The following is a 13810-nucleotide window of genomic DNA, read 5'->3' as shown; positions in this document are numbered from 1 at the left end:
TTCTCTCTTTTCTTTTCTTCCTTTTTCTTTCCTTTCCTTCAGATTTCTCACCCTCTCTAACAATCCCACTCACTATATAAAGCCTCATAAATCAATCTCTAAAATCCAATTGACCAAAATGCCCTCCCTATTAATTCTAAACCCTTTTTGTCCAAGTAGGGCCATTTTAGTCATTTTACCCAATTCCCGCTAATCCTCAAGTGTGTCTAATATTTTCCCGCTTGCTTTCCAATACCAGAAAAAGTCACCAAATAATATTCCTTGATATCAAATAAACCCCAATATACTCATTAACTTCCTATTTATACCCCCAAGCTCGCCCCGAGCCGGGTATAAATCTCTGCCTCGACTTTCCGCTAGCCTGCTCACTGGGATTGTCTCGAGTCACAAATCACAGATACATCCACATCACAATGTGGTCTCAACAATCATCACATATCAATACAGTTATGCCCAACATGGCCAAAATTACAATTATTCCCTTCTAACACAATCAGGGCCTACATGCATACTAATACACATAGTCATGCATCTCAATTAGTCAAATAGTCATATAACATGCTTTACATCATAATCATTTATTTAACTCATCAAAGTCACACATAAATCCCATCATGCCCTCCTAGCACGCTAATCAAGGCCCTTAAGCCTTATTAGCGATTTTGGGTCGTTACAATAACTATTTATCAGATATTCTCAACACATGAGATTTGATAAATTTTGGACCTAGGTTTTGTGAAGAACAATGACCTTTGTTTTTGTCACTGTTCTCTTTTCTTTGAGAGAATCCTAGATATTTTTCTATCCCTGAAAACTTACGTTCTGTGAAAACTGATATCCCATATTTAATAATAACCAATATATTAAAATATTTGTTATTTTAAACAAATTCAAAATAACTGATCAGTTATTAGATTTTTGTTTAAATAATAATATTTTAATCATATTAAAATATCTCATTATTTATTTAATATTTAAATAACTAAAATTGTGGAATTAAGAGACTCAGTCCATCTCTTATGCTGTAGCACAGTGCATGTGCACTGTGCCACACGTGTACCACATGCATGTGCATGCATGTGATTTTTCCCAATTTTTTATTATTATTTAAATACCAAAAATCCCAAAAATAAATTAATTCAAAATTAATTATATTTCTGATAAATCAAATAATTAATTAATTCTTAATTAATTAATTACACATAATTAATCAATAATTATGTTTGATACATAGAAAAATATTTTACTTATCACATAAGTCCTTTTTGCCCATTTTTGTATTTGCCTTTGACAATGATTGTTTGAGCCATTTTGGGGACTATGGACCTATAACATTAAGCTCCAATAAATTGAAACTAAATAATTAAACTCTTTAATTATAATAGTTAATTTATTAATTCTGATATTACTCCACTATAAATTCAGAATTGCACTCTTTATGTTATAGACATTATTTTACAGAAATCTTTTTCTTAAGTCGTCCATTGATATAACCATCTTACAATAGTTCAACCCTCTAATTAATTAGTTCATAAATTAGAATGGAAGAATTACCATTTAACCTTTCTAATTTACTTCTTATTCCTTAAGTACCATTAATTCACTAGTGAATAATTAATCTATAATCTAATTATAGATTTGAGCTCAAAATCATTCAGTTCCAGAATTAACCCTTAAGGGAACTAATATACGATCCGTTAGGAAAGATTAGATTCCGTATTGTTGATACATGTTCCCAGCCATCCATGATATTAAATCTCCAAAACAAAAGTCATTAGCCTCATTCTTTGAAGAGACCTTAACGAATGAATCAAAAGATTTAATAAACATGAACAGGAGTTCATGAACACTCAGGATTTAGGTTGATCTATAAATGATCATCAGTTTTGATATGAATTACAAGTCTTTATTGTTAAATGGTTTTTGGATAAAGACTTTAATTCACATCGGTCCATGTCATATATAATCATATTATATAAAGCACCTTTACCGAGATGTCTTTCCACATCAATAATCCGAATCTAGATTATTTGTATCATAATGATACTCAGTAAACCGTACTTACAACTCCAATTAAAGAATTCCATAACTTTAATTTGTTGTTGTTGACTATTTTTATTCATTCATGTGATCTTAATTCTCTCGTACTAATACAAGATCACATCCTCAATAATGAATATGGAATTTTTCTGATATTTACAAAATTATTCAAACAATAATTTAACAATCTAAATATAACAATAAGAATTAAACCATTGTATTTATTTATTCACAGAAAAAACAAATGTATTTACATGCTTTTAGGACACACTCCTAACACCCACGCGAGGCTCCATCCCGCGTCCTTATGCGCGCACCCGTCTGCCTACGCGAGGCCCCGCCTCGCGTCCTTGTGCGCGCACCCGAGTGCCCCCATGAGCCCTCGCCTTGCCATAGGCCAAAGTGACCAAGTGTCCCCGCCTCGCCAAATAAGGCCTCGCCACGCATGGCCTCGCCAAGTTTGGCCTCGCACGGCCTCGCCAAGAAGGGCCTCGCCACGCATGGCCTCGCCAAGAGGGGCCTCGCCAAGTTTGACCTTGTACGGCCTCGCCAAGAAGGGCCTCGCCACGCATGGCCTCGCCAAGAGGGGCCTCGCCACGCATGGCCTCGCCAAGAGGGGCCTCGCCACGCATGGCCTCGCCAAGAAGGGCCTTGCCACGCATGGCCTCGCCAAGAGGGGCCTCGCCACGCATGGCCTCGCCAAGAAGGGCCTCGCCACGCATGGCCTCGCCAAGAGGGGCCTCGCCTCGCACGGCCTCGCCAAGAAGGGCCTCGCCACGCATGGCCTCGCCAAGAGGGGCCTTGCCACGCATGGCCTTGCCAAGAAGGGCCTCGCCACGCATCCTTAGACGTCCGCCAAGGCCACATGCCTATCGCCCAGACTCGTGAGTGACCTTGGGAGACTTCAGGCATCTCATGCCAAGGACACAAGATCTCCACCTCACCCCAAAGGTCCCATTCCTTACACCTTGAGACCCCTATGCTTAGGGGCCACAGAACGAGTCGAATGGGACATGCTTGTACGACCTAGTACTGAGTACGGATACCAGTGCCAGTGAGACTGCTGGAGTAAAAGTCATGGTCCGTACGTCTACGGCAATAGGTCAGAGCCGACACCACTACCTCATGCGCCACTACGCCTGCCACCACACATCAGACATGGGTACAGACAAGTAGTGGAGACATCCTCCTGACACCTGCTCCTGTACGGGATGTACGACCACAACTTCTGAAGCCACTCCCCTGACACAGTACATATGTACCACTTGGTCTCCTGGACCACTATGTACCTAAGGCCATTAGAGCCTACTATAAAATGAACTCTAAGACCACCTGAGAAGGGGTTGGAAATTTTACTGTAGCAGAGGCTTGAGTGTGAATGAAAGACTGAATTCTCCATTATTGTTCTATCATTGTTCTTGAGTTATTGTTCAAATTTTTACAGCTTTCCGATTAGTGATCTTGATTTGATAATTTTTCCAACTCAACTTAGTTGACGAGTTCTCACCGTCAACAGTTTGGCGCCGTCTGTGGGAACGTTAGTTTCAAGCTACTGTTCCACCATTGTTTCTGGCAAGAAGAAGATTCCAAGACGCTCGAAGCGACTGAGGGAGCCGCGGGAGGTAGAGGTTCACCTGAACGGAGTCCAGCTGAAGGCCTCCATGAAGGACGCTCCTCCACCCAGAGACGAGGAGCCCCCGAAAGACCCTGAAGTTCACGGAGGTGATAGGGTGGCCTCATCACCAGCCGCTCCACCTGGAGGAAGTCCTCCAAGAGCCCCACCGGTAAACGCTGATGAGTTCCCTCCTCCAAAACTGCCGCAGGCACCGAACTCCGGCCGGCAAGACCTGGGCCCTTCTGCCCGTAGGCATGATAAGCATCCCCGGGTCCACTCCGTGAGCTCGAGTTCGAAATCCCGGTTTTACGAAGAGGAAATACGTGAGCTCCACCGTAAGAACCAAAGGTTGGAAACCACCTTGGAAAACATGCAAGAGGTCCTTAATGGCCTGCTGCAGGGTAAGTCAAGCATAACTTTGCCTAAGAGGAAGGAGAAGGGCAAGGATGGGGTGGAGACCACTGTACCGGTAGATGATGGGAGAACCCGACATTCAACCAGTAACACCCCCCTGACGAAGCAACGTGATCACCCCGAACCGCCTAAGCAGGCCCAGAAGCCAGCATCGAGGACCAACGCTGCCCCTCGCAATGAGGATGAGGTCACCTCCAAAAGAGCACCCTCAAACTTGCGGGAGGAGCTCAATAAGAAGAGGGCGGGCAAAAGGACCACGCCCCCTGTGGCGCCTCGAGAAGGCAAGGGAAAGGCGGATCCTAGCCCGTCCTCTTTGAGGGACACTCTCAGCAAGAGGAGGCAGGACCTAGACACGGAGATGAGGAGCCTGCGAAGCAAGATCTTCACCGCGTCAGGCGGCCAGGCCTTTGAGGAGGACTTCGACCATGAGTCACCCTTTGTGAGAGAAATTCAGGCAATCCGACTCCCTGCCAATTTTAAGAAGCCCAATATGACCCCTTACGAAGGGAACACGGATCCGAAATACCACCTGGATGCGTTTAATGATCTGATGAAACTGAGGGGGATCGGAAGTGGTGCCAGGTGCCATTGCTTCGCTGTTACTCTGAAAGGACCCGCCTACAAATGGTTCAAAAGACTAAGGCCGGGGTCCATCAGGTCCTGGCAGCAGTTTTCTGACGAATTCCTCCAACAGCACCATGCTGTGCGGGACTACACGATGCCAGGTACCAGCCTAGCCAACGTGAAGCAAGGGGAGAATGAAAGCCTGAAGAGCTACATTCACCGGTTCAATATGGAGGCCGCAAAAGTGGGGAGCCTAACGCGCCGAGAGTTAAAAATGGCCATTACCGCTGGAGTGCTCCCAGGAAGCAAGTTGTGGGACAACATGTTGAAGAGAGAAGTCACCGACTTAGATGAATTCTATGAGAGAGCGCAGAAGTACATCCGTGTGGAGGATGGCCACGCAAACCTAAAGGCGGGGAAGGAGGAGCCCCACGCGAAGCCCCCAACTAACGACGGATCGAATGTAGCGAAGAAGAAAAGAACGTACAATGGGCCAAGAGATGACCAGCATAGGAAAACCAAACGAGGGGGTGATCATAGGAAAACGGCTTATACTTACTATACGAACCTCATGGACACCAGGGAGCATATTTACATCACCAACGAAGATCGAGTGCCCTTCAAAAAGCCCCCACCAATGAGAAAGGATCGGTCCAAAAGGGACCCCAGTAGATACTGCCAATACCACAAGGACATCAGACACACCACGGCAGAGTGTATCCATCTGAAGGAGGAAATTGAGGAGCTCATCTGCCGGGGGCACTTGGGCCGCTATGTCAGGAGAGAAAGGCAAAGGCCAGAGGACGAGCCCATAGCACCCCAGGCACATGAGCGAGCCCCAGAAATACAGGGGGAGAACCGAACCATTTTTGGAGGTCCAGGATTTGGGGGAGACTCTAGGAAGGGGCGAGATAGATATGCAAGAGAGGCTCGGCGAAGTCCGCCTCCCTGCGTCATGAGTTTAGAACAACGACCCCCAAAGAGTTTCAAGGGGGAAAACGACTCGATAACGTTCACTGAGGAAGACACACGGAGGGTACACTTTCCCCACAATGATCCGCTGGTGTTGACAGTTCAATTGGAAAATATGCGTGTGCATCGAGTCCTAGTGGACAACGGGAGCTCGGTGGACATCCTATATTGCCCTGCTTTGGAAAAGATGGGACTAGGCATTCGTCACCTGAAGCCCTGCCAGTCGTCCCTATACGGATTCACAGGGGACTCAATGCAACCCCTTGGAATGATCGAATTGACACTTACCATGGGGGAGCAACCCCGGCAGACTACAGTCATGTCTAACTTTGTTGTAGTAGATTGTGCATCAGCTTTCAACGCGGTATTGGGGAGACCCTCCCTAAGAGAATTGAAAAACATAACTTCAATATATCACTTGGTTGTCAAGTTCCCGACTCCAGGAGGGGTCGCTAGTATGAAGGGAGAACAGAAGGGGGCGAGGGAGTGTTACAACACCTCACTCTGCACGCCTCCAAAACCGCGTGAGCCAATGGCCATGGTGGTACATGAGGCGCTATGTATGCCCACGGGAGGTCCGCAGGAGCTGGACCCTCGAGTCGTGGATGAGTCAAGAGCAGAACCAGTAGAAGAAGTAGAGGAGGTTACGGTGACGAAGGAACCCCTAAGGAAATTGAAGATAGGGAGAAGCCTGCAAGGTGATGTGAAGGAGGAGTTGATGAAATTTTTGAAAGATAATCTAGACGTGTTTGCATGGAGTCATGAGGTCATGGTGGTCATAGACCCCAGTGTGATGTGCCACCACCTGAACATCTCCCCAGAAGCAAGGCCCGTCCGGCAAAAGAGGCGGGCGCTAGACCCAACAAGATACACAGCATTAAAGGAGGAGGTTGACAAGTTGAAGGCCAACGGGTTCATCCGTGAGTCTTTCTACCCTGTGTGGGTGTCGAACCCAGTACTCGTGCCGAAGCCGAATGGGAAGTGGAGAACTTGCGTCGATTTCACGAACTTGAATAAAGCTTGTCCTAAGGACAGCTTCCCACTTCCCAGGATAGATCAGCTAGTAGATGCGACAGCAGGACATGAGTTACTAAGTTTCATGGACGCCTACTCAGGATACAACCAAATCCCAATGAACCCGGCAGATGAAGAGCACACGTCATTCATTACAGACAAAGGGCTCTACTGTTACAAGGTGATGCCCTTCGGGCTCAAAAACGCGGGAGCCACCTATCAGAGGCTGGTGAATAAAATGTTTGCCAATCAGATAGGAAGGAATATGGAGGTGTATGCGGATGACATGTTAGTGAAGACCAAAGAAGCAGCAGAGCTCAACAAAGACCTTGGTGAGATGTTTGACACGCTCAGGAAATACCGGATGAAGTTGAACCCAGTCAAGTGCACCTTCGGGGTATCCTCAGGAAAATTCTTGGGCTTCATGGTCAATTCCAGAGGCATCGAAGCCAATCCTGACAAGATAAAGGCACTAATAGAGATGAGCCCGCCAAAGAATAAGAAGGAGGTGCAGTGCCTAACGGGAAGGGTGGCGGCCCTTAATAGGTTTGTCTCAAGGTCCACCGACAAGTGCCTCCCATTCTTTGACATCCTCAAAGGGAGCAAAAAGTTCGCTTGGGATGAAAGATGTGAGGAAGCATTTGTCAAGTTGAAAGAGCACCTGGGGAAGCCACCCCTGTTGGCAAAGCCAGAGAAGGGCGAGAAGTTGTACCTGTACTTGGCAGTGTCTGAGCATGCCATCAGCGCAGCCCTGGTTAAGGGAGAGAAGAAGCAGCAATAGCCCGTATACTATATCAGCAAGCGTTTGGTGGACGCGGAGAACCGGTATCCAGAGATCGAAAAATTGGCCTATGCGCTAGTGGTGGCTTTGAGGAAGTTGAGGCCTAACTTCCATGAACATACAATTGAAGTCCTAACAGATAGTCCTTTGAGACAGGTCTTACATAAGCCTGAGACTTCAGGGAGACTAATGAAATGGTCGATCGAGCTAAGTCAATTTGATATTGTATACACTCCAAGGGCTTCCATCAATGGACAGGTGCTGGCAGATTTTATAGTAGAGCTCACCCATCAGCCGAATGAAGGAAGGAATGAAGAAGGGGAGCAGCCTGTTACGGAGGAAGAGCTAGGAGGTTTAGAGGAGTGGAGTTTTCATGTTGATGGGGCGTCAAATGAAGGAGGATCAGGAGCAGGCATCATGATGACTGGGCCCGAGGGACACAGAATGTATTGCGCAATCCGATTTGGGTTTGAGGCCTCCAATAATGAAGCAGAGTACGAGGCGCTCTTAGCTGGCCTGCGTTTAGCCCAGGAAATGAGAGTGACGCGCCTTCAAATCTTCAGTGACTCTCAATTGGTAGTATGCCAAGTAAAGGGGGAGTACCAGGCGAGGGGACCCAAGATGGCAGCCTACTTGGAGAAGGTGAAGAGCTATCTGGGACGGTTGGTGGCATATACTATAGAGCAAATCCCCAGAGAAAAGAACACCCATGCCGATGCACTCGCAAAGCTGGCATCTACCAAAGATGGTGATATCTTGGAAGCAATACCCGTGGAGTACTTACCAAAGCCCAGCATCGAAGGCGCGAACGTGCACATGATTAGTGTCCCAAGGGAATCATGGACCGAGCCAATCAAGAGGTACCTAGAAGAAGGAACCTTGCCTGCGGATAAAAACGAATCCCGGAGGTTGGTGTACAAGGCCGCAAGATACACCCTGGTAGAAGGGGTCCTTTACAAAAGAGGATTCTCAATGCCACTCCTGCGGTGTGTAGAAGAGGAGGAGGCGTTGAAAGTGTTACAGGAGATACATGAGGGAGAGTGCGGAAACCACGAGAGCGGACCCTCCACGGCTAGGAAGGCCATGAGACAAGGATACTACTGGCCCTCCATGGAGAAAGATGCGCATGACTTTGCCACGAAATGCGACAAATTCCAGAGGCACACCAACTACCCTCGGAAACTCCCAAGAGAACTAACCAGCATGACCAGCCCCTGGCCCTTCGCTATCTGGGGGATAGACTTAATCGGCGCTCTTCCTACAGGCAGGGGTGGAGTGAAGTACGCAGTGGTGGCAGTGGATTATTTCACTAAGTGGGTAGAAGCAGAACCCCTTGTGAAGATAACCGCCAAGCACATCACCTCTTTCGTCAACAAATTCATTGTGTGTCGATATGGAGTACCCTACAAGATTATTTCCGACAATGGTACCCAGTTCGAGGGAGGAGCTTTCGATGAATATTGTAGGGAAAGGGGCATAAGGAGAAGTTTCTCCGCGGTTGTGCACCCCCAGGCCAATGGGCAAGTGGAGGCCATAAACAGGGTCCTTAAGAAGAACCTGAAGACAAAGCTAGAAAAGATGAAGGGAGCCTGGGTAGATGAGCTACCAAATGTGCTGTGGGCTTACAGAACCACCCCAGGCACGACTACTGGGGAGTCCCCATTCTCCTTGGCCTATGGGTGCGAGGCCGTGCTCCCAGTCGAGATGCGAGTCGAGTCCCACAGGGTACAGGCATATGGAGACGAAGCCAACCGCGTAGCCCTGGCCGAAAGCTTAGACATGCTTGAGGAGAAGAGAGAAAAAGCAAAAATGAGGGTGGCGGTATACCAGCAGCGCGCCGCAAGGTACTACAATTCGAGGGTGCGAGAGAGAACTTTCAGAGTTGGCGACCTGGTGCTAAGGAAGGTACTCCCTAACACACGGGACCCAGGCGTAGGAGTGCTGGGGGCGAATTGGGAGGGGCCCTACCAGGTTGCTCAGTGCGTACCCCCGAACACTTACAAGCTGGCGCGCATGGACGACACCATCATACTCCGAGCATGGAACGCGGAGCACCTGAGGAAGTACTACCAGTAAGGCGCCCATGTCCGAGGGTAAAAGGACAAGTGTTGCACGTTGTCTTAATATGATAGGGAGAAATTAAAGAGGCTACTTAGATAGCCTCCTGAGTAGGTGTGAGTCTTTTTATTTTTGTTTCCGATGAAAACCTTATATGTACCGTTGCAACTATTTGTATGAGACTATTTATTATGAATGTGATGAATGGAACTGCATGTTATGGGTAAAACTGTTCGCAACCTCATGTATTATTTTCCTTCGCTACGTGGGCATCAGCCAAAGTGCCTGCCGAAATAAATTTCACCAGACACTTGGGGGGCAGGATAGGAGGCGACAGCAGGCGGCTAGCAAAGGGAACCTAAAAAGGGCCCTATAACGAGGCCCCTAAAAGGGACCCTCTACCAAGAGGACCCCTAGCCCTCCTAAAATCGAGGCCCCTAAAAAGGACCCTCTACCAAGAGTATCCTAAAAAGGGCCCTCTATCAAGAGGAAGTGACCCAAAACCGAAGGGACCCCCTATACTAAGGCCTTAAACGGTCCTTACAAGGCATCCCTTGGGATCGCAAGGATTAGCTACCCTTATGAACACCAAGGGAGGCCATAGGGACTTACAAAAAAAAAAATGTATGGTGACGACAATAATAATAAGTCTAGAGCGGCCACCAAGCCGCCTAGCCAAAAAGGGTCCTAAAGGAGACCCTTGCAAAAATAGTACTATGAATAACGACGAGAAGGACACTTCTCGCAAAGAAATAATAAGCGCGCGCAAGAAAAACATAAAAGGATAACTAAGACCCAAGGGGTCAAAATATCCTTATAGAAGCAACCAAGAGGCACCAAAAGAGGTCCCAGTGAACCCTCTTGCATGGGCTCCAAAGGACCTCCAGCCTGATGGATAAAAAAAGGGGAACCAACCAAACCCCATCATACAGGCTTAAAAGGGCCTCAAATGCAATAGAACAAGAAATAAACAGCAACATATGTATTTGTACATTAAAAAAAAAAAAAAAAGAGTTCTTGAAATAGCACAAGAGTTACCAAAAGAAAAGTAGCACTGATAATGATATTACAAAGTAAAAAGAAAACAAAAAAGGAGCAAGACTATTTCAAGGCCTCCTACAGTGGGCGCTCCACCAGGCCGCTCGGGCAACGGCCTGTTCACCAAAAGATGAGAAGTCGAAGTTGGGATCCTGCCTCCACACATTGTAAAGAGCACGGTCTATAGACCTGCGCTCGGTGGTGATCCTCTCCGCCTCCAAAGAAGCCCTCGCCGCCTCCAAGGAAGCCATCTCCGCCTCCAAGGAAGCGTTCTTCTCCTGAGCCGACTGTAGTTCGGCCCTAAGGGCCTCAACTTCGGTCTCCAGTTGAGTAACCCTCTCCTGCGACGCAGCCGCAGCGGCCTTGGCCCCCTGGAGCTCGCGCTCCAAGCGTCTAGCTTTGCCCTTTAGCTCCTTGATCTTGGCCTTCACCTTCTCCCTCTTCGAGAACAAGTTGGCAGACTTAGTCCGGGCCTTGGACAGCTGGACCTTGGTTTCGCTAAGCTCATTTTCGAGCTCCTGGACCCGGGCCATGAGGCAGTCCCTCTCAGCAGTAGATGCAGAGAGGACGCTGGACGTGTCAGCATGCCGAAGAGACACGATGTAGATCTGCACAAGAAAGTCAATGGCGTCAGCGACAAGTAACAAAAAGAAAAACACATGTACATCTATACATAATACTAATCGACGCAAGGTGCAAGACCTCACCCAGGCCGCGGCACGCCTTAGGGTTTCCCCAAGGTCTGGTTGAGTCACATTCCCTAGACCCCTCCAGTCAGAGACAGGGAGGCCCGAGGCAATTTGAATGAAACGCTGCGCATAAGATGAGGTCATCCTAGTCACCCAAGGCTCCGCCTCCGCGCTAGGAGCATCTTGTTGGACAGGAACGGACGACCCGCTCGCCGAAGCAGGAGGAGGCGCAGGGAAGGAGAAAAACTGAGACCCTGGTACATTAGAAGGGGGCTCCGCGAGGTCGACGAAATCAGCATCCGGTAAGCCAATATCATGAGGGACCTGAGGGAAGGCGTCACAACCACCAAGGCCAGGGGGAGTATAACATCCCGCTGCGGCCTGCGGGTCCAGAGATTGAAAGGCCATGTCCTGGTCATGGGAGCCATAGGGAGGGCATCCCCCGGGGGACAGGGGGCGCTGATGAGATCCCCCACATTCGAGGGGGGCATCCTCCATCTCCTCCTCGGCCTCACCATCGTGTAGGGACGGCCCAGCCGGCATAGCCATAGCCTTCTTAGACCCAGTAACTGACCACAGGAGCTTGGGGTCAGAGACCGGGGACAGCTGGTGGCGGTTGAGGTTCACCACAGTAAATAGGACCGCCGCCTTCTTCAGGGCGAAGTCTGCATTAATGAGATTGTTTATGGCCTCCGCCTCTGGCCCAATGACCGAGGGATCAGCAAATTGCCCTGCAAGATCCACGCCAATGTCAGTACAAGCAAGAGTGCAAAACAGTAAGTTCTAATAAGAAGAAGAGAAAGACCAGGATACTTACTAGGGCCGGCGCGAAAGCCTTCACGAACCGAGAGAGGCCCCTCTACCCAGAAAAAGTCTTGTTTCCAAGGCCCTGTGTTGGACACTGAGCCCTCTATTAAGGGGAGCTCGTTGTTGGCCTTCTGCAGGTAGTAGAAGCCCTTGGACTTGTGCACTCACATGAGGTTATACAGGGAATGCACCTCCTGCGCCGTCGGGGCGCGTTTGACGTTCCCCTTGAACCAAATGAAAAGGAAACTTAAAGTCAACCAACTTTTCGGCGACAGTTGAAGAGGGGCCAAATCGAAGTAGTTGAGAACCGCCACGAAAAACGGGTGCAAAGGAATGGTGCCACCCGCCTTCAAAATCTGCTCACTCAAAGCCACAAAACCCTTCTCAGGGCGATCGGCCCGGCATGCCTCCTGGGGAGCATATAGGGCGTATTCTGGAGCAATACGGTAGTGCTTCACAATCTCCTTCAATTTATTCGAAGACACACGGGACACTAGGCTGGATGCCAGTGGAGGGGCGTCGTCCTCTTCCTGGATGGACACCTGTCTGCGTGCTTTCGGCATATCTGCAAAATCAAAAGAAATATGTGAGGAAGAGGCAGAACACTTAACCCTCCATTTTTTCTTCCTAGTAAGAGTTTTCCATCGAGGGAGCGATGGCGGAAGCACTAAGCTAGGATAAACTGAGACTAGGGGCTGGGGAGAGGACCTAGCAGCCCCATGACCGTCATCAGGCGAGGAGGGAGTGGGAGGTTCTGGCGGAATGTGTCCCTCCATAAATTCTAACTCCCACCGCAATTCAAAAAGGGTCGTCCTAAGACGCGCTATATGGTCACTAAGGCCCAGGGGTGAAGGTCCTCCATCTCCTCTCGACACCGAGTCAATTTCGCTCTCCACCACCCAAATTTTACGCCTAAGTTCGGCCATGCACTCAAGGTGGCGGATGCGGGCTTGCCTTAAGGAGTCATAGTCCTGGTGAGGGTTGCCCTCAGGGGACTCTGAGTCTGAGGACAGGTCAATAAACTCAGCCCTCGGGGGTATGTTGGACGGGCCGTCACTGGCCATGAAACCACGTCCCAACAACAAAAAGGGGCTCACGTATAAACGAGGGGAAGGCTACAAAACACAAAGGAATAGGCTTAATACCTCTAGATGCAAACGCCCTAAATGGCCTACTACAGGGTATATAAAAAAAAAACAAAGAGGAGGGGCGTGTATATGGTCAAACTCACTACAAGCTCAGACTAATGTACCCCATCCCAAGTACTGCTAGTTTGGACCCGATAAACAAATATATATATATATATAAAAGGGAGAAGGAAAGAAAATATACCTCAAGCGATTAAGAGAGCGAGGTTGGGGTCCAAAGGAGGTCGGGGAGCGAAAAGCACCAAAGAGTCGAAAATGCGCGTCTGCAAGAATGAACCAGAAAGATGTGTTAGTCATAAAATAGACACACCAAGAAATTAGCTCATATGTAAAAAAAAAATTGATGAAGTGAAAAAAAATATATATAAAACAAATAAAAGGAACTATGGTGAAAATGAGGTTGTGAGGGACTGAACCCCTCACCTCTTGAAAAAAGAAGGGCTCTCCAAACCAATAAGCCAAGGGAGTAAGGTGAAAATATTAGGCCATGCATGAGGACCTATTTATAGGAATCAAGGTGAATAGTCTACGAGAGCACCTAAAGGTCCTCTCCTAGACTGGGGGGAAAGTGTAGACGCTCAATTTTCACCTAAGGTCTGGCTTGGCCTTGCGTGGGTACAGCCTAAGTCTCAAGGGTCTCGTGACGCGCAGCCATCAGTGACCCGCATCC

This window comes from Humulus lupulus, chromosome 5 (assembly GCF_963169125.1).
Source record: "Humulus lupulus chromosome 5, drHumLupu1.1, whole genome shotgun sequence".
In the NCBI taxonomy this organism is placed as follows: domain Eukaryota; kingdom Viridiplantae; phylum Streptophyta; class Magnoliopsida; order Rosales; family Cannabaceae; genus Humulus; species Humulus lupulus.
The sequence above is the reverse complement of the archived record's forward strand: the minus strand, read 5'-3'. Positions refer to the sequence as shown.